The 27,348-nt window shown below is 39.8% G+C and overlaps 1 long non-coding RNA gene across 1 annotated transcript in view; it reads left to right on the top strand.

Moving 5' to 3' along the window:
- The window catches only part of LOC139029248 (uncharacterized), a 32,816-nt gene extending 7,715 nt beyond the window's left edge, over positions 1-25,101 (top strand). Inside the window, exons 2-4 of the long non-coding RNA XR_011481534.1 lie at positions 2,709-2,988; positions 3,087-3,421; positions 24,874-25,101. This is a non-coding gene — a long non-coding RNA (uncharacterized lncRNA). The remainder of the gene's footprint in view (positions 1-2,708; positions 2,989-3,086; positions 3,422-24,873) is intronic.
- The last annotated feature ends 2,247 nt before the right edge of the window (positions 25,102-27,348 follow it).

Below are 27,348 nucleotides of genomic sequence, written 5' to 3'. Positions count from 1 at the left end.
TTGGCCAGGGTAGGCCATCACTGTAAATAAGAATTTGTTCTTAACTGATTTGCCTAGTTAAATAAAGGTTAAAAAGTAAAAAATGTCACCCTGGCTCTGCCACGGCATATAGTCATTACTATATTAACAACATTAATTTAGTCTCATAAACATCAATATTATCCAAACCACAAGCAATAAACAGCGTATTTTAATTTCACTGATAGAATTGGGAAGTTTTGACTTGCTGTGTATTCGTCTGCCCATAGTGAACCACAAAATCCAGCATTCATAGTGAATGCAGATAACGCCCACTAGGTAGCTGGGGCGTACCCACAAACTGGGACGATGGCGTTGTTTACTTCAAAATAACAACACAAGGTCATCTCAGAACTTTTCTAGTAAATGTTTGTTTTTCACTAACATTTGTCATCATGCCTGTGTGTTGTTCTGTGCCTGGCTGATCGAGACAGGTGAGTTTACATCCTAAAGTGCCGCATGTCATGATGACAGACACCTGTCACGATCAATGAGAGAAGACTTGAAATATACAACATGGCGGCGTACACATTGTTGGATTACTTATATTAATATTTTCTGAATTCAAACTGACCCCCTGCAACTGGACAGAGACATTCTATGAGACTACTGTTTCCACGAATCGAGGACGAAGACAGCATCCCCTAGCTAACGTTGGTCAAACATTCTCTGTGCTACACCCAACAGTACCTATCCTGTAACTCCCAGTAATTCATACCAAAAATGTTTGGTTGAATCAAATTATCTGGTGAAACAATCTGTAACTAAGAGAACTGGGAATCGATATATGATGGGAGAGGTGGTCATGATGAAATTGCCATTCACAAAGAAACATACAGTAAGACAATACAGTATAATCAGTGCAGTAAAGTTCAGGGAATTATTGCGCAGCTGTTTGTGTGTGAGTGCGTCTGAGGTGTAAAGTACAGTCTGTTATCAGCAAATTATGGGAGGGGTGTTGCCGTGATCAAACTGCCATTCAGCTCCCCCCTTGAGTCATCTACCGCTTGAAATCCAACATAATTTCCAATCCAAGAGGGATACAGTTCGGCTCCAATGACACAGGCAGGCAAAGGAATTCTGTTTTTCCCCCATCTAGAATCAACTACAGGAAGAAGCCATGGCACCACACTGTATTGTCTGTAAGACTAAAAAAGATAATTAATTATACTCTATTGTACAGTTTGAACTGCAGTTGAACTGTGACAGCATCAACATTAGGGTAGGCTAATTGAACATGCATACATGTGCACAGGCACAGAGGTTACATTTAGAACAAAGAAATGTGACCCATTGTTTCAGGAAACTAGGCGTATGTTGCAAGTCACAACTTTTTTGGCAGAATTGCCTTCTGGAACATTTGAACTTTCATGTGCCTTAACAAACCTGGATGCCATCTGTATTTGAATTTTGAATTTGAATTTATTTAAATACGAATAAAGTTGTTAAATTTCGAGCCTAGTTGGTTAAGCCACAGAAAAAGTCAGGAACCTTCCAACTAGCCATGATTGGCTGAGATAATGAGTGGGCTGGACATGCCGAGAGATGAGTTTCAGATTGATCTGCGGTGTAGCATCTTGTGTCTATAAAATGAGCTGCTTGTTATGCATAGATACTCCTTTCTACTGCAGTTTTTTCAAAATATATAACATTAGCCATGGAGAACTGCAAATATGTTGCTACTGCTCTGAATAACATTGCTGCCCTGAATTTATCAGGCACTATCGACAAAGGTCAGTGGGAAAATGTTGTGGTGGACTACTTTCTGGAGGACGATCGTGCCATGCTGACTCTCTCTGACTCTGAAAATGAATCAGACGATGAGGAAATCCCTGATTTAGGTCAAAACATTTTCATTGAACCAGACATTGTGGAGACTTCTGATGACCGTGATGGGGAAGAAATGGCGATCAACAGTGTTGTTGTCACGGAAGAAGTTGATTGAGTTTTGAAATCAGTGGAATGTCTGGTGGAAGCAGAGTATGATTCGGAGATGAATAGAATTCTGGCGTTTGATTCTAAAAGAGAACACAAGGTTGTCTCTGGATTACATCTTCAAACTAAGGGCAGCCATTGCATCCGTGACAGAGAGGGAGAAAGATCTGATGATTCTTATGTTATTGCACACTGTCAGTGTGAACCAGAGTGACTTGACACAATGGGCCAAGCAAGCTGTACAAACATAACAGAAACAACACAGGACGTCTTATTTAATGAAAGGGGTTGCAGTCTGCCATGAAGCATTCATCTATGTATACGGGTAAGAGTCTAGCTACAGTTTCAGATATTATACGTTTCTAATGCCAGAAAGTTATTTTCATTGCAAGTTAAAGCTTGCTGTTAGCTAGCTAGCTGATGTTAGATGGCTGGCTTGCTAGCTAACATTATGTGTATGATCTGTGTGTAGTGATGTTATCTCAGCATTCCATTTCGCATTGCTAGTTATAGCCTTGAACCTATTTGGTTCACTTTAGCTAGCTATGACAATTAGTTTGTATTGCTAGTACTCTATGGATTGGGATTATGGTTCATTGTTTAGCTAGCTACATGTCTAAAACACAAGACCCCAAGTTAAAGCTTACTGTTAGCTAGCTAGCTGAAGACCCATCAAGTTAGCTAGGTCTGTCTGATGGTGATTACAGCTATCTATTGTATAATAATGCAATAATTATCTTGAATTTGTCTTTCAGCATCAGTAGAACACGCCTGACTCTCCTCCAACAGCCATACAAAGATAATGGTCTAATGCCTCCCATCAAAAAGGGAGCTGGCCCAAGCAAGCACAGGTTACACCTGAAGTATGAGGACTTGTAGCGAGTGGTGAACTTCATCAACAACTACGCAGAGGATAATGCAATAGTATTACCACGATGCCACCCAAGACACAAACACTTTGGTGGAAAGCTGCTGCCATCCCATGTGACAAAGCAGCAGTGTGGCGTCTCTACAAGGAATTGATGACAACACTTGGTATGTAAAGCATAAACAACACATTTTGATTATTTAATTGACCTCCAACATGATTGGCACTACTTTTATTGAGCTCCCATTATTTCTGTATTTTTCAGAGGTTTGTGTAGTTGGGCTGTTTTCATTCAGGAATCTGTGGAGAAAATTGCTACCCCACATCTCAAGCACTAAGCCCAGGACAGACCTGTACTGGCAGTGCCAGAGGATCAACTATTAGGTCTTCAGATCTGCCAATCTGCCAATCTGCCAGAAGCTGTTAAGTCAGACAAGCTGAAGAAGCAACAGCAGCATCTCCTGCTTGTTCAGAGTGAGCGGTCTGTCTACCAGAAGATGGTGACTGACTACAAGACCACCTGTCAAGGCCTGCATTTGTCTCTTGGGACCCTACTGAACCAGGATCAGGATGCATTACAGCTTTGATTTTGCTCAACAAGTAAGCAACATTTCCTCTTTTATACTGATTAAGGACATAGATAGAAAGAAAGAACGAAACATAGATAGATTTAAAAAAAACATGTACAGTGTGTGTGTATATATATATATATATATATATATATATATATATATGGGAGGCAGGCAAATGCCTTTCACTGAGCTGTGTAAAGACAGACTGACGGGTGAGACAATTCATTTTAATTTATCTTAATGTTCTTTTCTTGTTTGCTGGTGCACTATCCTTCTGACCCTATGCAGCCAGGTCCCATCTACTTTTTAACTCGCAAGTGTGGCTTGTTTGGTGTCTGCTGGAATCCCACAACAAGTCAACTACTTGATTGATGAAGGCATGTCATCCAGCAAAGGCAGCAGTGCAGTCATCAACTACATGCACCATGTCCTCACCAACTACGGAGTTGGGGAAACACATGTGGACCTGAATTGTGATAACTGCAGTGGCCAAAATAAGAACACGTTTGTGCTCTGGTATTGTGCCTGGCGGACCATGCACAAACTCCACCACAGTTGTCGCCAAGGAGCGTTCGGACTGTCGGGACGAGGTTTCAGCTGATGCGCAACGCTGACATCCTTCCTCACATAGATAGTCTGCCTGTACAAGCACCACCTGGACTGGACACAGCTAGACAAACCCATCTTTTTGAGAAGATCAGGGAGTGTTGCGACGAAGAGGCTATGGACATCACATGCTCTGCACCCAAGTCAAGGGTAGGACAGAAACAGGCTCTCCGAATATAGATTCCCTTGTTCATGTGTGGTTCGGATGGACCAGTCATAAGCACTATCTGCAGTGCCTCTATTCAAATGACTCTCTCCTAACAAACACGCCATACGTTGCTGCTACAATTTTTTGTGATTGTATGCATATAACTACCTCATCTATCACTGATATCGTGATTGATATTGTTCTTGTTCATAGTGTCAATATAAATAAAATATTATACAGTATCTATTTCTAATATTGCTAATATGCAAGTAACCATTAGGCTGTACCGTTTACACCTTCTGTAGAAACCCATCCACTTAGCAAGATGTGGCTGGGGGTTACAGCATTTCTTTCACATGACCTATCAATTTAGACAAGTGTGTCTGGGTAAGCATCATATAATATTTATAAAATGTATTTTTGTTTATCTGAACTTATTCCTTATTGTAGGCTACTACTTTTACCACTTTTAGTCTTATTCCTTACTACACTACTCACTGTTAGCACATGACCTAACATGTGAATACTTAACTTCTCTAGGGTAGGGGGCAGCATTTGGAATTTTGGATGAAAAGCATGCCCAAATTAAACTGCCTGCTTCTCGGGCCCAGAAGATATGATATGCATATAACTGGTAGATTTGGATAGAAAACACTCTAAAGTTTCCAAAACTGTTAAAATAGTGTCTGTGAGTATAACAGAACTGATTTGGCAGGCGAAAACCTGAGAAAGATCCATTCGGGAAGTAGTTTTTTGGGGGGTTTTGTAGTTTTCTATTCAATGCCATTACAGTATCCATTGACTTAGGACTCAACTTGCAGTTCCCATGACTTCCACTAGATGTCAACAGTCTTTAGAAATTGTTTCAGGCTTGTATTCTGAAAAATGAGGAAGTAAGAGCAGTCTGAATGAGTGGACCCTAAAGTGTCACAGAGCTTTTTCATGCGCGAGACCGAGAGAGTGCCTTTCGTGTTTACCTTTCATATTGACGACGTTATTGTCCGGTTGAAATATCATCGATTATTTAGGCTAAAAACAACCTGAGGATTGAATATAAACATCGTTTGACATGTTTCTATGAACTTTACGGATACAATTTGGATTTTTTTGTCTGCCTGTTTTGACTGTGTTTGAGCCTGTGGATTACTGAAGAAAGCGCTCGAACAAAACGGAGGTTTTTGGATATAAAGAGACTTTATCGAACAAAAGGGATATTTATTGAGTAAATGAATGTCTGCTGAGTGTAACCATATGAAAATCATCAAAGGTAAGGGATTAATTTTATCTCTATTTCTGACGTGTGTAACTCTTCTACTTGGCTGGTTACTGTTTGAAATGATTTGCCTGCTGGGCTATGTTCTCAAATAATCGTAAGGTATGCTTTCGCCGTAAAGCATTTTTAAAATCTGACACCGTGGTTGGATTCACAAGAAGTTAATCTTTAAACCTATGTAAAATATGTTTTGTTTTCTGAATTTTTATAATGAGTATTTCTGTATTTGAATTTGGCGCCTAGCAGTTCCACTGGCTGTTGAAGTGGTGGGATGCTAACGTCTCACATACCCAAGAGAGGTTAAAGGGAACGGTGGGGCTGGCTTAAGAGGGTGTGAACAATGCTCAATGGGTGTAGACAAAGGACAGCTCTCCAGTAGTAGTACCAAAACATTCAAAGGCCATTTTCTCAAAAGTGAGGTTACAAGTTTACCAACTTTCAAAACAGAATTACTTTCCCATTGTTCCTAAAAAATGCAATGTATGATATACCATTTTGTATTTCTGTGTCTGCTTTTATCCAATGTAAAAAACACAATTTCAAATTTTGCTATATAAGACCGAATCAAGGTAGTCGGTCACAAATATGACATAACCCTCAGCTGTTGCAAAGTGACAAGACCGTACAAATGTACCTAGTTGGTGGGCAGTCAGTATCTAGCTACAGCCATGTCTATCAGGCATGCTTAGGCAAATATTTTTCTAGTAAATCCTTCTTATCAGTTTTAGAGATTTACAACAGTAAGTTGTTGTGTTATTGTTTCTCCTCACTGTTACCTAGTAAACTTAACTAGCTACCTTGCTGGATAACCAATAATTGTTATTTACATCTGTTTGGAATCCTGTCTAGCATCATGCCTATAATTTTGTGAGGTTGAAATACATTCATTTTCATAAGCATAACCAATGTCAACCCTCGTCAATTATGTTACATAGCTAGCTAGTAAAATTATTTACAGTTTCTGATTTTACACATATTTGCTAACCAGTTTCAAACACAAGGCATGGAGCATAGCAAGTTAGCAGGCACCAGACTAACTAGCTAGCCAACAGGTGTCTCAAAAAGCAGAAATAGAGATAAATGAATCACTAACCTTTGATGATCTTCATCAGATGACACTCATAGGACTTCATGTTACACAATACATGTATGTTTGTTTGGTAAAGTTCATATTTATATCAAAAAATCTCAGTCTACATTGGCGCATTATGTTCAGTAGTTCCAAAAACATCCGGTGATTTTGCAGAGAGCCACATCAATTTCCAGAAATACTCATAATAAACGTTGATCAAAGATCAAGTGTTATACATGGAATTTTAGATCCACTTAGATCCATCCTTAATGCAACCGCTGTGTCAGATTTCAAAAACGCTTTACGGAAAAAGCAAACCATGCAATAATCTGAGGTCGGCGCTCAGAGCCCAATCAAGACAAAAATATATCCATCATATTGTGCAGTCAACAGAAGTCAGAAATAACATTATAAATATTAACTTACCTTTGATGATCTTCATCAGAATGCACTCCCAGGAATCCCAGTTCCACAATAAATGTTTGATTTGTTCGGTAATGTCCATCATTTATGTCCAAATAGCTACTTTTGTTAGCGTGTTTGGTAAACAAATCCAAAGTCACGAAGCGCATTCACTAAAAGCATGAAAACGATGTATTGAATCAATCTTTAGGATGTTTTTAACATAAATCTTCAATAATGTTCCAACCGGAGAATTCCTTCGTCTTCAGAAATGCGATAGAACAGAGCTCGCTCTCACATGAACGCGCATGGTCAGCGCATGTTCAGGTCATGGGAGACCTTACTCAATCCCCTCTCATTCGGCCCCACTTCACAGTAGAAGCATCAGACAATATATCCCACTGTGTATATGACCCATATCCCACTGTGTATTCGATAGGGGCTGAGTTGAAAATCGACCAACCTCAGATTTCCCACTTCCTGGTTTGATTTTTTTCTCAGGTTTTTGCCTGCCATATGAGTTCTGTTATACTCACAGACATCATTCAAACCGTTTTAGAAACTTCAGCGTGTTTTCTATCCAAATATACTAATAATATGCATATATTAGCAGCTGGGACTGAGGAGCAGGCAGTTTACTCTGGGCACCTCTGGGCACCTTTTCATCCAAGCTACTCAATACTGCCCCGCAGACATAAGTTAAGAGTTGAGTTTTTTCCTATTTTAGTAAAGAGAGCCAAACAAATCACCTTCACCTGACTACCTCATGGTCACCATTTTGTTTTTTGATGCGTCTCTCCCTTCTCAGTTAAAACTAGGCTTCATGAGATACCCTTTAAGAGCTTTTGTGCACAAACCCCTCAAGTGTTATGAATGCAAAATATTTGGGCATGTATCAAGTGTATGCAGACTGGAAGAATATCGTATGCCAGTTGAGGTTATATGCTGCAACTATGGTGTCAAACATGCGCCCGAGTCCCCAGATTGCCCTAGTGTGAAGGAGACAGAGCTGGCGAATAAGGGCTGTCCAGTGTGTCTCCTATTTGGAGGTGGTGAGAAGAGTGGAAGGAGCTAGTGGCGTTGATAACACAATGGTAATTGAGACTGCACCAATGAATGTTTCTCAGCAATCAATGGATCCTGATATAGTACATGCGAAAAAGGTGGACATTTATTGCAATGGTCATACACTGCACAGTACAAACAAAGAAGAAATCTGAGAAAATTAGAATTATTGTGCAGAACGCTTTTTAGTACTCCGTGAGTTTACAGCCGTTGCATTACAAGAAATCCTGTCGAAGGAGGGATGTGACTTGTGTATTGATGTGACTTGAATTGGAATGTGACTGAAGGAGTGGGATGTCAATTTTTCCCAGTTATTTCCTACAATGGATATTTTTTCTATAGTTTACCACCCGTACATTAGGTGGTGGCATGCACCTCGAACTAGAAGAAGAAAAATAATGTTGAACACTGACACTTTTGAAGCTTTTATTAGGCTTACACAATAGTATGAGTTCCTCAAGTGCCTATGCATATCCCAATGTTGGGAGAGTTACCACTTTAAAAAAAAAATGTTATTACATTTACATAAAAATATGTGCAAAAATATTGAAGTAAAATTAAAATGGAGGCCAAAGAAGAGTATCTGAAAGCCACGCCTCCTGAAAATAACCAGATTACCGAAACATGGGTTAATTTAACCATTAGTTAGGTTTTTATTCACTTTATGCTGGGTTGACCCTGCAGCAGCGGTGTCCTTTTTTATGTAATGCATAGGTTATTTTCAGGAGGTGTGGCCTATTTGAGGCGTGGTTTTCAAATAGTTATTTTTGGCCATCCGTCAGAGTAAATGTAATTCCTGTTCATCATTTTAAGAAGTTTATACCCTGCAACTGAAAGTTTTCCATCAATATTTTTGCATGTTATACATTTTAATATATGTTTTGGAATATTATTTTTTATCAAATTTTATTGGTCACACACACATGGTTAGCAGATGTTAATGTGAGTGTAGCGAAGTGCTTGTGCTTCTAGTTCCGACAGTGCAGTAATATCTAACAAGTAATCTAACAATTCCCCAACAACTACCTAATACACACAAATCTAAGGGGGTGAATGAGAATATGTACATGTAAGTATATGGATGAGCAATAGCCGAGCGGCATAGGCAAGGTGCAATAAATGGTGTAAAATACAGTATATACATGTGATATGAGTAATGTAAGATATGTAAACATTATTAAAGTAGCATTATTTAAAGTGCAATTGTTTAAAGTGACTAGTGATCCATTTATTAAAGTGGCCAGTGAGGGTCTCAATGTAGGCAGTAGCCTCTCTGAGTTAGTGATTGCTGTTTAGCAGTCTGATGGCCTTGAGATAGAAGCTGTTTTTCAGTCTCTCGGTCCCAGCTTTGATGCATCAGTACTGACCTCGTCTTCTGGATGGTAGCGGTGTGAACAGGCAGTGGCTCGGGTGGTTGTTGTCCTTGATGATCCTTTTGGTCTTCCTGTGACATCGGGTGCTGTAGGTGTCATGGAGGGCAGGTAGTTTGCCCCCGGTGATGCGTTTTGCAGACCGCAAATATTATAACAAAGTGGTAACTATCCCAATGTTGGGATAAGCACTTGAGGAACAAAACAGATGAACCAGAATGACACTTACCCTCATCGATGTCCAAAATTAACTATCTGAAAGCCATGCCCCTAGTAAGCCACATCTCCAGTCTTCAAAGAAAACAACTAATCTAAGTGACTCAACTGGCTGGCTCAAAATAACCCAACATGTGTTCTGTCCACTATTTACCCAGCATTGGGTTGTTTTTAACCCAGCATTTTCTAGAGTGCAGGGGCCTTTCTCGCTGTGAAGAATAGCTCTATTTACCATCAGCCTTCTATCTCACTCAAACCACACACAACACCACACAGTGCACACACCACACACACCACACACACACACACACACACACACACACACACACACACACACACACGGCGCCTCAGGACAGGCCACGTGCCTTACAGGAATTTAAAATGGTAGAATGGAATCGAAGAATGATGCCACAGTTCTGTGAGCTGGGGCTGAACAATTTGTTATGGTAAGGGTTAGTGGATAGTTAGTTGAACATCTATAAACCATCCGTAGGGGATCCTCCAGATTAAAGTGTTACCCTGCATGGTGTTAGTGTCAGACATAGAGGACAGACTAGACCGTCTGTTACTCTGTCTAAGTGTTTTAATAAGGGAGTCTGACATCGCTGCAGATTGCTCCTCCAGGATCCCTCCTCCTTCAACACACACACACACAAGCAGAGTGTTTAGTCATTTATATCTGCGCGATTAAGTCCCCCGAGGAAGAGCCTCAGTGGCAGACAGATTCATTTCACCAAATAAGCCCATATTGTCAGGCATAAGCGACCGCTTAGGGCCCTCGACCTTATTGTTCAGGGCCATCCTGTCGCAGAGCTCTGTGTGTTTATACATGTGTGCAACAAGATCTCACGGTCTCCTTGGTGAAAAATATACATTGATTTATTCAGGCCGCATCACATCCGGCCGTGATTGGGTGTCGCATAAGGTGGCGCACAATTGGCCCAGCGTCGTCCGGGTTTGGCCGGGGTAGGCCGTCATTGTAAATAAGAATTTGTCCTTAACTGACTTGCTTAGTAAAATAAAGGTTAAATAAAATTAAATTAAAAATGTAATTGTATAACCCACCAGGGACAGATCTGGTGTTTTTAGATCAAATTCAAGCTATATTAGATCAAATCCAGACAGGAACTATTATTTTAGCAGGTGAGCTAAATCATACATTAGATAAGGTTGACAGACGTAGCAATAAAACATCTTCTGGACCCAAAATGTAAAAATAAAACCTTTAACATTCCAAATGTAGACATAGAGGATAGAGAAAAGCCAACCCCCGATATAAGGCATACATTAGGGGAATGATAATCTCATAATCAACAAAAGCTAAATATGATTTCGAAATTAAAATTAAATAAAAAATAATGTAAACTACTATGTTAGAAAAAGCCCATGAAAAAAATATTTACAAGGTAAAGAAGAAAATACAAATTTCTGAACCTAAGCAGGAATATGATATTTTACTTTTGAAGACAGCCAACAATTACAGGTTAAACTCAAATAAAGCATACCTCTTAATGGCAAATAAACCTGGTAAATATCTCACAGCTCACACAAAACAAATACACACTAAACCAGTTCTAATTTTAAAAGATAAAGATACAAATGAGGTCATTGGAAAAAACAACGTGATTAATGACCATTTTAAAAGTGTGTCGTGTCTTTGGCATCATTAAACTGAAGACTTATTTATCAAATAACTTTCTGTAATTATTATTACGCGATTAAACTGATTAATCATGTAACTGTAATTAACTAGGAAGTTGGGGCACCAAGGAAAATATTCAGATTACAGTTATAATTTTCCTAATATAACTCTTCAGATATTTTTATATCTGATCAATTAGTCTTCGAATTAATAAATTATTATTTGCCTCATGTTAGTCTCATTCCAAACGTCGGAAATTGTTGGTTATCTGCACGAACCCAGTCTTCACTATGAGTCATCCATACATCAATTGTCTTAACCTTTCTAGGACTGGGGTTCCGCTAGCGGAACTCCTCCCACATTCCACTGAAAAGGCAGAGCGCGAAATTCAAAAAATATTTTTGAGAAATATTTAACTTTCACACATTAACAAGTCCAATACAGCAAATGAAAGACACACATCTTGTGAATCCAGCCAACATGTCAGATTTTTTAAATGTTTTACAGGGAAAACACAATATATATTTATGTTAGCTCACCAACAAATAGAAAAAAAGCACAGACATTTTTCACAGCACAGGTAGCATGCACAAAATCAACCAAACTAACCTAGAACTAACCAAAGAAACCAAGAAACAACTTAATCAGATGACAGTCTTATAACATGTTATACAATAAATCTATGTTTTGTTCGAAAAGAGTGGCATATTTCAGGTATATAATCATGTTTTTACGATGTTGCGTCAAATCAGAAATTTGCACCGATGAAGCCAGCAGAATTATATGACAGACACCAACGTGACATACCGAAATACGTCCATCATAAACATTTCTGAAAAATATCAATGGTGTATAGCAAATTAAAGACAAAGACTTTGTGAATACAGCCAATATTTCGAATTTTTAGTTGTTTACAGCGAAACCAATATAGCATTATATTGTTACTACTATAGCCTATCAACACCTGATTCTTCATCAAGCACGTTAGCGATAGCAATAGGCACGTTAGCGTTAGCGAATAAACAGCAAAAGATATTAAATTTCACTAACCTTCATAACTTCCTCAGATGACAGTCCCTGTAACATCAGGTTATTAGACACACACTTATGTTTTGTTCGAAAATGTGCATATTAAGAGCTGAAATCCGTGGTTATACAACGTAGCATAACGTAGCATAACGGGCTAACGGTAGCATATTTTTCCCAGAATGTGCAGATATTTCTATAGATCCTCACCTATTCTGACCAAATAGCTATTCATAAACATACAAAAAATACATGTTTGTATAGGAAACGATAGATCCATTAGTTCTTAATGCAATGGCAGGTGTTAGATATCTCTAAAAATATCTTCATTACGACATAAGACTTAGTTATGGTAAGGGAATAACAAAACCTGAGCGCAAAGCTACTAGTACACCAGTCGACAGATAATGAAATAGCCACACAAAATGGTTCCTACTTTTGCTGATCTTCTATCAGAGGTTGTACAATGGGTCTTTGTCCAGACCGTCGTTGTTTTGGATTCAGAACGTTCTTTTTCCTTTGAATTAGCAAGCACACTGCCAGGCAGCGCTAAGTCTCTCAACGAACAAAGTCAGACACGCAACAGCGCGAACGTCAAAAAAGTTCAATAATCTAATGAAACTATATTGAAAAAACTACTTTAGGATGATATTGTAACATGTTATCAAATAAATTCAAAGCCGGAGCTCATATTCGCCCATAACGACAGGTTTCCAGTAGGCATAACACGGTCCCCCACGCGCCTTGCAGACAACAGAAAATGAGGGAAGATTGTCCAAGAGGCTCATTCAACGTCAGACAGAGATAATCACTCCTTTTTCCTCTCACTTCCTCTTGACATCCAGGGGAAGGTGTATGACGTGCAGTATAGTCATACGTATCATGCCCATTTATAGGCAGCGACTTGAACACAGCATCGATTTCAAGACTTTCCACTTCCTGGTCACAAAGTGTGCTGCAAATGAGTTGTTTTTGACCCACAGACAAATTCAAACGGTTTTAGAAACTAAGAGTGTTTCTATCCAATAGTAATAATAATATGCATATTGTACGAGCAAGAATTGAGTACGAGGCCGTTTAAATTGGAACGATTTTCCCCAAAAGTGAAAACAGCACCCCTATCCTCAACAGGTTTAAATCATTTATTTACTAACTAAGTAATTCAAAGAAATGCATAAACAAACAGTAGATAGTTACAAGGAAATGATAACGGAGTTTTCCTAGTGGATAAACCGGCATAGCGGCTTGGTGTAACAAAAGGAATGGGGTCGACTGAGACTAAGACAACACACAGTTGATAATTATAAACATTTGAAATGCTAATCCTTGCCTACGAACGCTCACTCATTCGGAACAATTGCAATCCATTAAATATTTACGCTCAGTGGTATCGTCGGGATCTCTTTGAAAGTTTGTTTCTGTTGGAGAGTCTTGTCCGCTCTCTCTCGGTTAGAATGGATAGTTCAGAGTGACATTCATTCATGTCGTATAAGAATAGAGTTTCGGCGGTTGTCGGTCTTCGTGTTCACTATACCGAATTCCTAGCTGCAGATCTAGTAATTAATATCAAAGAATTGTTCTTATCTGTCGGTATCGAAGTCTAAGAGTTAACCACGTGGTATGGTTAACTTCTTGCAACTATAGGGGGTGCTGTTCCGCATTTAGCATATTTGTGTCTCCAAATTAAACTGCCTCGTGCTAAATTCTTGATCGTACAATATGCATATAGTTATTATTGGATAGAAAACACCTTCTAGTTTCTATAGAAGTTGGAATTTGTTCTCTGAGTGGTACAGAACAATTTCTACAGCACTTCATGACAGGGTTCAGATTCAGAAATTTTACCTCTGATCTGGGTCTGTTTTTAAGGCGACAGTGAATGCTATGAAGAACCGACACTGCCTACGTCTTCCTCTGGTGTCTGTACGTCATCACGTTTTCAATGAAATCGATGGGACATTCACACGCCATATAAAAGACCAAAATGTACAGAGACCCCCTTCTCATCATGCGCCTGAAGCGTGAAGGACATCGGACCTGCCTCGTTCCAAATCGTTTCTAACCAGCATATTTCTCCGGTCATGTTTTCAGTCGTTATAGTTGTTAAAACATCATAATGATGTTAATTTGAACCGTTTTTATAGCAATTATATCCGTTTAGTGCGATTTTGAGGAATTTTTTTGTTGTGCACTCTGAAGTTTGGACACGTCTTTAGGGTGTCGGTCGTTGGTGGTGACATTTCGAAGGACAGAGGCATCTATCGACCAAAAGACGTTTATAACATAGAAAGGATACATTGCCCAAAAATCTGATGGAAGAACAGCTCAAAGTAAGCATATATTTAATATGATAAATCGTGTTTCGTCGAAATATTTAAACGCATATTTCGCCATTTTGTTTGGTATAGCTTCACTTGGCAAACCTGTATTGAAAAGTAAGGATAATTTAAAAATGTAAATCAGCGGTTGCATTAAGAACTAATTTGTCTTTCGATTGCTGTCAACCCTGTATTTTTTAGTCAAGTATATGATTAGCTTTCAATTAAACTAGATCACTCTGATAGATGACGTCAGACATATTGGGCTTGATTTCCTAGTATTTTTATTGTGTACCACGGTTTTGTATGGCTAAAATAGCACCTTTTCGAACAAACTGTATATGTATATTGTAAAATGATGTTACAGGAGTGTCATCGGAAGAATTCTGAGAAGGTTAGTGAAAAAATTAATATATTTGGCGGTGATTACGTTATAGCGCTCTTGGCTGGAATCGATGCTCTGGTAACGTTTGCACATGTGGTTGCTAACTTATCGATTAATTGTGTTTTCGCTGAAAAACGCTTATGAAAATCTGAAATATGGTCTGAAATCACAAGAACTGGTCTTTCCATTGCTATGCTTTGTCTATTTTTATGAAATGTTTATGATGAGTAAATTGGCATACACGTTGCTCTATCTAGTAATTCTAGTCGATTTGTGATGGTGGTGCAATTGTAAACTGTGATTTCTACCTGAAATATGCACTTTTTTCTAACAAAAACTATCCTATACCATGAATATGTTATCAGACTGTCATCTGAAGAGGTTTTTTCTTGGTTAGTGGATATCAATATCTTAGTTGAGCCGAATTGGTGATAGCACCTGAAGGAGTAAGAAACTGATGGAGTTAGAATAGTGGTGTATTTTGCTAACGTGTTTAGCTAATAGATTTACATATTTTGTCTTCTGTAAAACATTTTAAAATCTGAATGAGTGGTGCTTATTACAAGATCTGTATCTTTCATCTGGTGTCTTGGACTTGTGATTTAATGATATTTAGATGCTACTATCTACTTGTGAAGCTATGCTAGGTATGCTAATCAGTGTGTGGGGGGGTGGGGGGTGCTCCCGGACCCGGGGTAGAGGCTCGTTAGAGGTTAAAAGATTCAGCCCTCTACTCAAACCTTAGCTTATACTCAGGTTTATGGTCTCCTCTCAAACCTTGGCCCTCTCGTTATCGAGGTAAGCTGGTCTGCAACCTTTGTCCTCTCGTAATTGAGAGAAACATGGTCTGTTGAGAAATTCTCAAGTTGGGGGTTTTATTCGGAAGAGCAGAAAATGGCTGTCTCATGACGCCAGGTCCTAACTGTGTTCATGGGGGCGTGCCAGTGACTTAAGTGAAACTTTACACAGAAATACAATTCTCTCACATTACATCCCATAATTTCACAAATAGTTTAATCTTTCCTCATTCATCCTGTACAACAATTAGATGTAAGCCTCATATCTGAGGCTATTGTATAAATAGCGTTACGGTAATGTGGCCGTATTGTCTCCCATGAGTTTCACAAAATTGTACCAAACGTACCAGTTCGTAGCTGGATTCTTCGCCGATCTTTTATACCTTCTCCAGAAAATGAATGTTGTTCGGACCTCAAGTTCTGTGAGGTGGAAGAAATTCCTTTGTTCTCTCTATGAAAACTCCCTCTCTCTCTATACTGTGGCCATGAGGAGATCATCTCCTCCAGGAATTTACGACCTGAGGTCGCAGCAGCCTGAGTGTAGGAGACAGAGAGGGGGATGGTGCTTGCTGTACCCAAAGAGGGCAACTTCATGACAAGTGTCTGTGAAAATGTATAAAAATCAGAATTAAACAACAGTTGGACGGATCCTATAGCCTTCTTAGATTCAACAACCCTGAAGCAATTCTCAGCAGACAATAATCACTAAAACCAGAGATCACCCAAAAATAAATATGAAATACTGTTAAATGTATTTATTATTGGAATGGATGGCTTTCCGATAGAAATCTATTCAATGTTTTGGGACAAAGTAGCACCCCTACAAATGACAACACACACTCAATTCAGTACTTCCTAGTTCCATGTATCAAACAGTTATTTCAGTTATAATAAAACCAGGAAAATCTGCATAGACCCCTACAGATTACAGACCCATAAATTTAATAAACTGTGACAATAAAATAATAACAAAGCTTTTATGCAATAGAATGGCAAAATACTTACCAGACTTGATACATATCAATCAAACAGTGTTTATTAAAAATAGACAGTTACAAACAAATACAAGATCATGTTTCATTTTAACACAATACGCAAAAAAACTAGATCTAGATTTAACAATAACTGCTGTTGATGCTGAAAAGGCTTTTGACCAGCTTGAATGGTCTTTTCTATTCAAAACTTTGGAAGCTTTCAACTTTCCAGCTGAAATAATAAATAAACAAAAAATATTATGTAAATGTCCTAAAGCAAAAATATACACTAATAATACATTACCTGATGAAACTGCTTTAGAAAGGGGCACAAGACAGGGATGTCCCCTCTTCCCCCTTCCTGTTTGCACTGGCAATTGAACTGCTTGCAGAAATAATTAGACAGGACCCAAACGTAACAGGTATCAGTATTGGTAAACATGAATATAAATTAAACTTATTTGCAGATGATATCCTGATATACCTGACCAATATTTAAAACTCAATTCCCCCTTTGCTAAAAATATTTTCAGAATACTCTAAAATTTCAGGATATAAAATGTATGTGGGGGGAAAAATTATGGCAATAGGAAAACGAAAATAATAACTCTACAGCAATCCATTAAGTGGACCAGAAAAAATATGAAACACTTAGGATGCACAATAAATAACAACAAACAACAAATATATAAAGATAACTTTATTCCATTACTTAACTACAGTATATGAAAGTAGAAGTAATTAAATGGAACAATCTTCACATAAATCTTACAAGAAAAATAAACCTCTTTAGAAAGGCATGGTATTTATTTTCGGTAATACCAAAGACATTCTTCAAAAAAGTATACTCAGTCATTACAGACTTTATATGGGCAAATAAAATTCACAGAATATAAAGGAAAGTGTGATTTTAACCTTCCAGACTTGGAATTGTATCAACTTGCTAACCAAGGCTTTGCACTAAAGAGGAACAATGGGTACATATTGAAGATGTGCATACTCATCCCCAGAAATGTTTTACATGTCTATTTTCAAAGGATAAAGATAAATACATTAACAACTTCAACATTAACAACTTTGGGATAAATGTCAGACCTCGACGGTTGAAAGTTCCCAAACAGTCATTCGGATTCCCATGTAAAATAGCCTTTTGAGTGACTAAAACAAAAATGTAGTTTTCTCTCATGTCAAACTACCAGGAAGCCTGAAAAAACAGGCAGAGTGGGCGGGGATCTAGTAGGCTAGGGAGGGAGCTTACCTTGACTAGAGGTTCTTTGAAAACGCCTATGTCAAGCAACATGGACGCAGTGATGAGTGTTACAGTGAGATCATCTTTAAAAACCTCTTTAGCTGAGAGACGTTTTGCACTGTTTTGCTTTGGCTTTAGTCATCAATCTAGAAATAAGGCAATATTTTGAATAGTGTAGTAGTGTTTCACCCCTTCCCTCCTCAAAAAGCTATGGCCTTTGGCTTTCACCTGGAATTGTTTATTTATGTCTGAGAGAAGAAAAAAAATTCAACCTGTATCATCTAGTACATAATAAATGTATAATAAAACATGTACAAATATGATGATGTCGTAGTGAATTCATGACGTGAATGAACAAGGATTTTCATACTTTATAATATGTCTATATATAGTTAAATCAGTTTTAGGAACATCTACCCAAAATATTTAACTTTCTTTTTTAATTTACCCAAAATATCATGACATTTTTGAACGTCTAAATCAACATTTTGGCCATTTAATCAATGTTTCCACCCTATCGACAAGTGGAGAGGACGCTTTTTCTTGGTTGTACTGATGTGCTTTGTGGCCTGCTGGAGGTCATTTTGCAGGGCTCTGGCAGTGCCCCTCCTTGCACAAAGGCAGAGGTAGCGGTCCTGCTGCTGGGTTGTTGCCCTCCTACGGCCTCCTCCACGTCTCCTGATGTACTGGCCTGTCTCCTGGTAGCGCCTCCATGCTCTGGACACTACGCTGACAGACACAGCAAACCTTCTTGCCACAGCTCGCATTGATGTGCCATCCTGSATGAGCTGCACTACCTGAGCCACTTGTGTGGGTTGTAGACTCCGTCTCATGCTACCACTAGAGTGAYAGCACCGCCAGCATTCAAAAGTGACCAAAACATCAGCCAGGAAGCATAGGAACTGAGAAGTGGTCTGTGGTCACCACCTGCAGAATCACTCCTTTATTGGGGGTGTCTTGCTAATTGCCTATAATTTCCACCTTTAGTCTATTCCATTTGCACAACAGCATGTGAAATTTATTGTCAATCAGTGTTGCTTCCTAAGTGGACAGTTTGATTTCACAGAAGTGTGATTGACTTGGAGTTACATTGTGTTGTTTAAGTGTTCCCTTTATTTTTTTGAGCAGTGTAGTTATAGGTTTCCGCTTTCATCTGTGTCTGGTGTTAGCTAGTTACTGTCTAGCTAGGGCTTCAGCCAGCATGGAACAAAAGCGGGGGAAGGGTTGCCCAAAACTCCGACACAGTTGTCATGTCATTAAAGACAGATGCCAAACAAGAGATTGTAACAAACTTCTTGACATCATTGATAGTCATGATATATAAACATTAAACATTACTGTTAATTTATAAATATATGTAATGTACTCTGCAAAGTTTCAACTAAAATTGTCTAAGATGTACTTGCTAGCTAGCTTGATAAACAGTGCTGGCAATTCGATTTGGGCTAGCTAGCTGAATTATATAGCCAACTTTTCTCTATATTGATGCTGTTACAATAAAAAAAACAGAATGACTGTTCAAGTCCTTTAAAGCCTCTAGAAGTGCATATAAAAAAAACAAAATTTGGTCTACACATTTTGCCATGACTTATGACATGTTCATACAATATCTGGGTGAGAGTGACTAACAAAATAAATATGGGCCCCCTGGATGTCATGGCCCCTGGGCACGTGCCCAGTGTGCCCGGTTGGTAATTCAGACATGAGTACTACAAGGTTTAGATAGCTGGCTAGACTTACTTACCTAGTAATCTAAATATGTTAGCTGACATGAGCTAATTGAGTGACTGACAGTGACTGACAAAAGGAAAACTGTAGAAAACTACTGATGCACAACCAAATGTTGAAATTGCACCTTGTCTATTCTACTTTTTTAACTCTCAACAGTAAGTTGACACCCCGAAAATGTACTAAAATATTTAGCTTATTGGTAGGGCCCTGAATACATATAAAGAGAACAGAAGCTTACAGCTATATCAATTTAATTAATTTAATTGTTTATCTAATGTACTTTATTGTAGCTGTCTCTCAGGCCACTCAAGTGACATCATTTAATGTTTTTTGGGGCCATGGGGATGTAACAATCAGAGGGTATGTCCCAAATGGCAAATGGCAACCTAGTCAAAGTAGTGCACTACATAGGAAATAGGGTGCCATTGGGGCATCTGGTTGTTACCTGTACTGTACAACATGATTAATGAGGACATTAACAACATTAATTAGTAGCTTGATTAGAAAACGAGTCTGTTTCATTACTGCAAGTCTGTGTCCAAAATGTTTCCCTATTCTCTACATAGTGCACTAACAGGGTGTGTGTGTGTGTATGTGTGGTGCTTAGCGTATTTATTTACTTAATTATTTAGTGTTAATTAAGTTGGAAACCTGAAGCATCTGCTGCAGAGGGAACGAGACTGCAGCGAGCAAGGAAAATGTCTGCCTTCCTACCTCTATACACATTCACGCACAAATCAAGTGACATTTTATTCATCATATGCTTCGTAAACAACAGATGTGGACTAACAGTGAAATGCTTACTTACGGACCTTCCCAACAATGCAGAGAGAAAGAAAATAGAGAAATAATAGAAAGTAAAACACGTAATAATAAAAGTAATAATAAATGCACAATGAGTAACAATAACTTGGCCATACACAAGGGGTATCAGTACTGAGCCAATGTGCAAGTGGTATGAGGTAATTGAGGTAGATATAAATAGGAATAAAGTGACAGCTAGTGAACAGTAGCAGCAGCGTGTTATGAGTCAAAATTGTTAGTGCAAAAAGGGTCAATGCAGATAGTCTGGGTAGCTATTTGGTTAATTATTTAACTAACTATTTAGCAGTCGTATGGCTTGGGGGTAGAAGCTGTTCAGGGTCCTGCTAGTTCCAGACTTGGTGTATCGGTACCGCTTGCCTTGTAGTAGCAGAGAGAACAGTCTATGACTTGGGTGGCTGGAGTCTTTGACCATTTTTAGAGCCTTCCTCTGACACTGCCTGGTATAGAGGTCGGCCCAAGTGATATACTGGGCCGTACTCACTATCCTCTGTAGCGCCTTGCGATCAGATGCCAAGCAGTTGCCATACCAAGCGATGAAGCAGCCATTCAAATTGCTGTCAATGGTGCAGCTGTAGATTTAATTGAGGATCTGAGGGCCCATTCTGAATATTTTCTACTTCCTTAGGGGGAAGAGGCGTTGTCGGGTCCTCTTCACGACTGTGTTTATGTGTTTGGACCATGATAGCTCCTTAGTGATGTGGACACCGAGGAACTTGATGCTCTCGACCCGCTCCACTACAGCCCCGTCAATGTGAATAGAGGCGTGCTCGGCCCTCCGCATACACACACACACCCCCACACACACACACACACACACAAGAGCCCCATCGCGGACCAGGATGTCTTGCTCCCAGACAGACTAAACAACTTCTTTGCTCGCTTTGAGGACAATACAGTGCCACTGACATGGCCCGCTACCAAAACCTGCAGACTCTCCTTCACTGCAGCCGACATGAGTAAAACATTTAAACGTGTTAACCCTCGCAAGATTGCAGGCCCAGATGGCATCCCCAGCCGCGTCCACAGAGCATGCGCAGACCAGCTGGCTGGTGTGTTTACGGACATATTCAATCAATCCTTATCCCAGTCTGCTGTTCCCACATGCTTCAAGCGAGGGCCACCATTGTTCTGTTCCAAGAAAGCTAAGGTAACTGAGTTAAACGACTACCGCCCCGTAGCACTCACTTCCGTCATCATGAAGTGCTTTGAGAGACTAGTCAAGGTCCATATCACCTCCCCCCTACCTGACACCCTAGAACCACTCCAATTTGCTTACCGCCCCAATAGGTCCACAGACGACACAATCGCAACCACACTGCACACTGCCCTAACCCATTTGGACAAGAGGAATACCTATGTGAGAATGCTGTTCATCGACTACAGCTCAGCATTTAACACATTAGTACCCTCCAAACTCGTCATCAAGCTCGAGACCCTGGGTCTCGACCCCGCCCTGTGCAACTGGGTACTGGACTTCCTGACAGGCCGCCCCCAGGTGGTGAGGGTAGGTAACAACATCTCCACCCCGCTGATCCTCAACACTGTGGCCCCACAGGTTGCGTCTGAGCCCTCTCCTTACTCCCTGTTCACCCACGGACTGCGTGGCATGCACGCCTCCAACTCAATCATCAAGTTTGCAGACGACACTACAGTGGTAGGCTTGATTACCAACAACGACGAAACGCCTACAGGGAGAGAGTGAGGGGCCCTCGGAGTGTGGTGTCAGGAAAATAACCTCACACTCAACGTCAACAAAACAAAGGAGATGATCGTGGACTTCAGGAAACAGCAGAGGGAGCACCCCTATCCACCATCGACGGTACAGTAGGGGAGTTTTAAGTTCCTCAGCGTACACATCACAGACAAAACTGAATTGGTCCACCCACACAGACAGCGTGGTGAAGAGGGCGCAGCAGCGCCTCTTCAACCTCAGGAGGCTGAAGAAATTCGGCTTGTCACCAAAAGCACCAAAAGCACTTTTTCAGATGCACAATCGAGAGCATCCTGTCGGGCTGTATCACCGCCTGGTACGGCAACTGCTCCGCCCACAACCGTAAGGCTCTCCAGAGGGTAGTGAGGGCTGCACAACGCATCACCGGGGGCAAACTACCTCGCCTCCAGGACACCTACACCACCCGATGTCACAGGAAGGCCATAAAGATCATCAAGGACAACAACCACCCGAGCCACTGCCTGTTCACCCCGCTATCATCCAGAAGGCGAGGTCAGTACAGGTGCATCAAAGCAGGGACCGAGAGACTGAAAAACAGCTTCTATCTCAAGGCCATCAGACTGTTTAACAGCCACCACTAACATTGAGTGGCTGCTGCCATACATGTAAAAAATGTATCACTAGCCACTTTAAACAATGCCACTTAATATCATGTTTACATACCCTACATTACGCATCTCATATGTATATACTGTACTCTATACCACCTACTGCATCTTGCCATCTTTATGTAATACATGTATCACTAGCCACTTTAAACAATGCCACTTAAATATATGTTTACATACCCTACATTACTCATCTCATATGTTATACTGTACTCGATACCATCTACTGCATCTTGCCTATACCATTCTGTACCATCACTCATTCATGTATCTTCATGTACATATTCTTCATCCCTTTACACTTGTGTGTATAAGGTAGCTGTTGTGAAAATGTTAGGTTTGAGTACTCGTTGGTTATTACTGCATTGTCGGAACTAGAAGCACAAGCATTTCGCTACACTCGCATTAACATCTGCTAACCATGTGTATGTGACAAATAAAATTTGATTTGATTTGACACACAGTCCCTCCGCACTACACAGACAGGTGAGGTGGAATCCCGAACCAGTTGATTACAAAATAATACAACAGGAGCTGAAGACAGAATACTCCCTGATAATATTTTTAACGTCCCAATTAATGAAGTCTACAGGGGACTCAGGAGAGAGAGAGCAAGCCCAAAGTGACGGTGGCATCTGGCCGTGGCGAGCATTAAAAGCCTATTCCGCTGTTTTAACACCCATAAAAGAGGCGTTAAAAATGGGAGGCCCTGCTTTACACCTCCCTATTGTGTACTTCCTGTCCCCTCGATGAGAACGCACACACCACACAACACACACACCCAAATGTGGTGGATCATAAACGCTTTATGGCGCTAAGGCCACTGGAGAGAGTCCCCCCATCCTGCTCACAGCACACACATTCATACACACAAACACACAGACATATACACACCATTATACACATAGACATATACACACACATTCATACACACAAACACATAGCATATACACACACATTCATACACACATTCATACACACAAACACATAGATACCATCTTTGTCTCCAAGCCCCATGCCACTAATCGACCACAATTAAGTGGAATCAGCCAAAAGTCTGTGGTGTGTGTGTGTGTGTGTGTGTGTGTGTGTGGTTGTGTGTGTTGGTGTGTGTGTGTGTTGTGTGTGTGTGTGTGTGTGTGTGTGTGTGTGTGTGTGTGTGTGTGTGTGTGTGTGTGTGTGTGTGTGTGTGTGTGCGCCAAAAAACAACATCAGAGGACTGTACCCAACCGTCATAAGGGCCTGTAGAATATTACAAATAGATAGACAGAGACTGACTGATCTCCTTAAATCTCTCTCAACATGTGACAACATAAAACTGTGAGCACATGTACTATTTATGTGAAATAAATGTGACAACATGGCGATTCAAAATGTCAACATGTGAGAACATGAAACTACACGTGAGCACGTGAAAACACAATCTCATGATTTTTTTTAACACATGAGGATTAAATATTTGAACGTGATACATTGACACTACAAATGTGACAACATATGAGCTGAAAACATGGGGATGCAACGTTTCAACGCAATACCATTAAATAACGTGCATTTGAGCACATGTGAACGCCGAAATGTCAAATTTAATTTAGAATACTTTACTTTAAATTAACATTAATTCATTTTCATTGTTTCCTGCAGGTTTTATCTAGTTTATGGTTTTATCCAGGGACAACCCAAGGACATTTTTAGGACTTTCTCAGAACATTGTGTCGTGGTGCCCTGGAGGTTTTTGTCAAGTTATGGTGAAAATACAGTAAATCTACAACTAGTTCCTGGAATTTCACAGCTAAATCAATGTGTTACCATTTATGGACAGTATGCTGATTACTTTTGGAAGAGTAAAAAGTTATTTGTTTCTGGACATTTTGAGCCTGTATTCGAACACACAAATGCTGATGCTCCAAATACTCAACTAGTCTAAATAAGTTTTATTGCTTCTTTAATTAGCACAACAGCTGTGCTAACATAATTGCAAAAGTGTTTTCTAATGATCAATTATCCTTTTAAAATGTCACGTGTGCTCTCCGGCCTCTAGGTCACCAGGCTGCTCGTTATGGTGCACGCCTGTCACCATCGATACGCCACCTGCACATCATCAGACTCACCTGGACTCCATCACTTCCCTGATTACCTTCCCTATATATGTTACTCCCTTTGGTTCTTTCCCCAGGTGTTATTGTTTCTTGTTTGTGTGCTGTTAGTGTCTCATGTTTTGTATTATGTTTATTTTATTAAAACACTCACTCCCTGAACTTGCTTCCCGACTCTCAACGTACATCATTACATAAAATGATAAACGTGGATTAGCTAACACAACATGCCATTGGAACACAGGAATGATGGTTGCTGATAATGGGCCTCTGTACACCTATGTAGATATTCCATAAAAAATCTGCCGTTTCCAGCTACAATAGTCATTTAAAACATTAACAAAGTCTACACTGTATATTTGATCAATTTGATGTTATTTTAATGGACAAAAAATGTGCTTTTCTTTCAAAAACAAGGACAATTCTAAGTGACCCCAAACTTTTGAACGGTAGTGTATATAGCAAAACACTATTACTGTAGAAATGTACTGTAAAATGACAAATATTTACTGCAAAATTAACAGCAATGGCTAACAGTGTAGTTTTATGTTATCACATGTTTAACCACATGATTTCACATGAAAATATGTTTTTGGATGACTTCACATGACATTTGAAATGTGAAAACAAGTTTATGGAATACTTCATGTGACATTTCAGGTGATAATTAACATGTGAAAACGTGTTTTTGGAACACGTGACATTTCACACTTGAAAACATGTGTTTTTGGAACACTTCACGTGACATTTCACACGAAAACGTGTTCGTGGAACACTTCACTTAACATTTTCATGTGAAAACGTGTTTTTCAACCACCATACAGTGCATTCGGAAAGTATTCAGACCCCTTGACTTTTCCACATGTTGTTATGTTACAGCCTCATTCGAAAATGTATTAAATTAATGTTTTTCCTCATCAATCTACACACAATATCCCATAATGAAAAAGTGAAAACAGGTTTTTATACATTTTTGCAAATTTATAAGAAATAAAAAACAAATACCTTATTTGCATAATTATTCAGACCCTTTGCTATGAGACTCGAAAATTATCTCAGATGCATCCTGTTTGCATTGATCATCCTTGAGATGTTTCTGCAACTTGATTGGATTCAATTGATGGGACATGATTTGGAAAGGCACACACCTGTCTATATAAGGTCCCACAGTTGACAGTACATGTCAGAGCAAAAACCAAGCCATGAGGTCGAAGGAATTCTTCGTAGAGCTCCGAGACAGGATTATGTCGAGGCACAGATCTGGGGAAGGGTACCAAAAAATGTCTTCAGCATTGAAGGTCCCCAAGAACACAGTGGCCTCCATCATTCTTAAATGGAAGAACTTTGGAACGACAAAGAGACTTCCTAGAGCTGGCCGCCCGGCCAAACTGAGCAATCAGGGGAGAAGAGCCTTGGACAGGGAGGTGACCAAGAACCCGATGGTCACTCTGACAGAGCACCAGAGTTCATCTGTTGAGATGGGAGAAGCTTCCAGATGGACAACCATCTCTGCAGCACTCCACCAATCAGGCCTTTATGATTGAGACGGAAGCCACTCCTCAAAAAAAGGTACATGACAGCCTGCTTGGTGTTTGCCAAAAGGCACCTAAAGCACTTTCAGACCATGAGAAACAAGATTCTCTGGTCTGATGAAACCAAGATTGAACTCTTTGTCCTGAATGCCAAGTGTCACGTCTGGAGGAAACCTGGCACCATCCCTACGGTGAAGCATGGTGGCGGAAGCATCATGCTGTGGGGATGTTTTTCAGTGGCAGGGACTGGGAGACTAGTCAGGATCGAGGGAATGGTGAACGGAGCAAACTGCAGAGCGATCCTTGAGCGGACCTCAGACTGGGGCGAAGGTTCACCTACCAACAGGACAACGACCCTAAGCAGTCTCTGAATTTCCTTGAGTGGCCCAGCCAGAACCCAGAACCCGATCGAACATCTCTGGAGAGACCTTGTACTGAGTAAAGGGTCTGAATACTTATGTAAATGTGATAGTCCTGGGTTTTTTTTTATACATTTGCAAACATTTCTAAAAACCAATTTTTGCTTTGTCATTATGGGGTATTGTGTGTAGATTGATCAGGGGGAAAAAGTATTTAATACATTTTAGAATAAGGTTGTAACGTAACAAAATGTGGAAAAAGTCAAGAGGTCTGAATACACTGTAGGTGATATTTTACATATGAAAACGTGTTTTTGGAACACTTCACGTGAACACATTTTTGGAATACTTCACGTGACATTTCACATTTGAAAATATGTGTTTCTGGAACACTTCACAGGTGACATTTCACTTGTGAAAATTAGTTTTTGTAACACTTCACATTTTACATGTGAACACGTGTTTTTGGAAGGCTTCACGTGACATTTAACATGTGTAAATATGTGTTTTTGGAACACTTCACATGTGA

The sequence above is a fragment of the Salvelinus sp. IW2-2015 genome, linkage group LG18 (genome assembly GCF_002910315.2).
Source record: "Salvelinus sp. IW2-2015 linkage group LG18, ASM291031v2, whole genome shotgun sequence".
NCBI lineage: Eukaryota > Metazoa > Chordata > Actinopteri > Salmoniformes > Salmonidae > Salvelinus > Salvelinus sp. IW2-2015.
The sequence above is the reverse complement of the archived record's forward strand: the minus strand, read 5'-3'. Positions and strand labels throughout refer to the sequence as shown.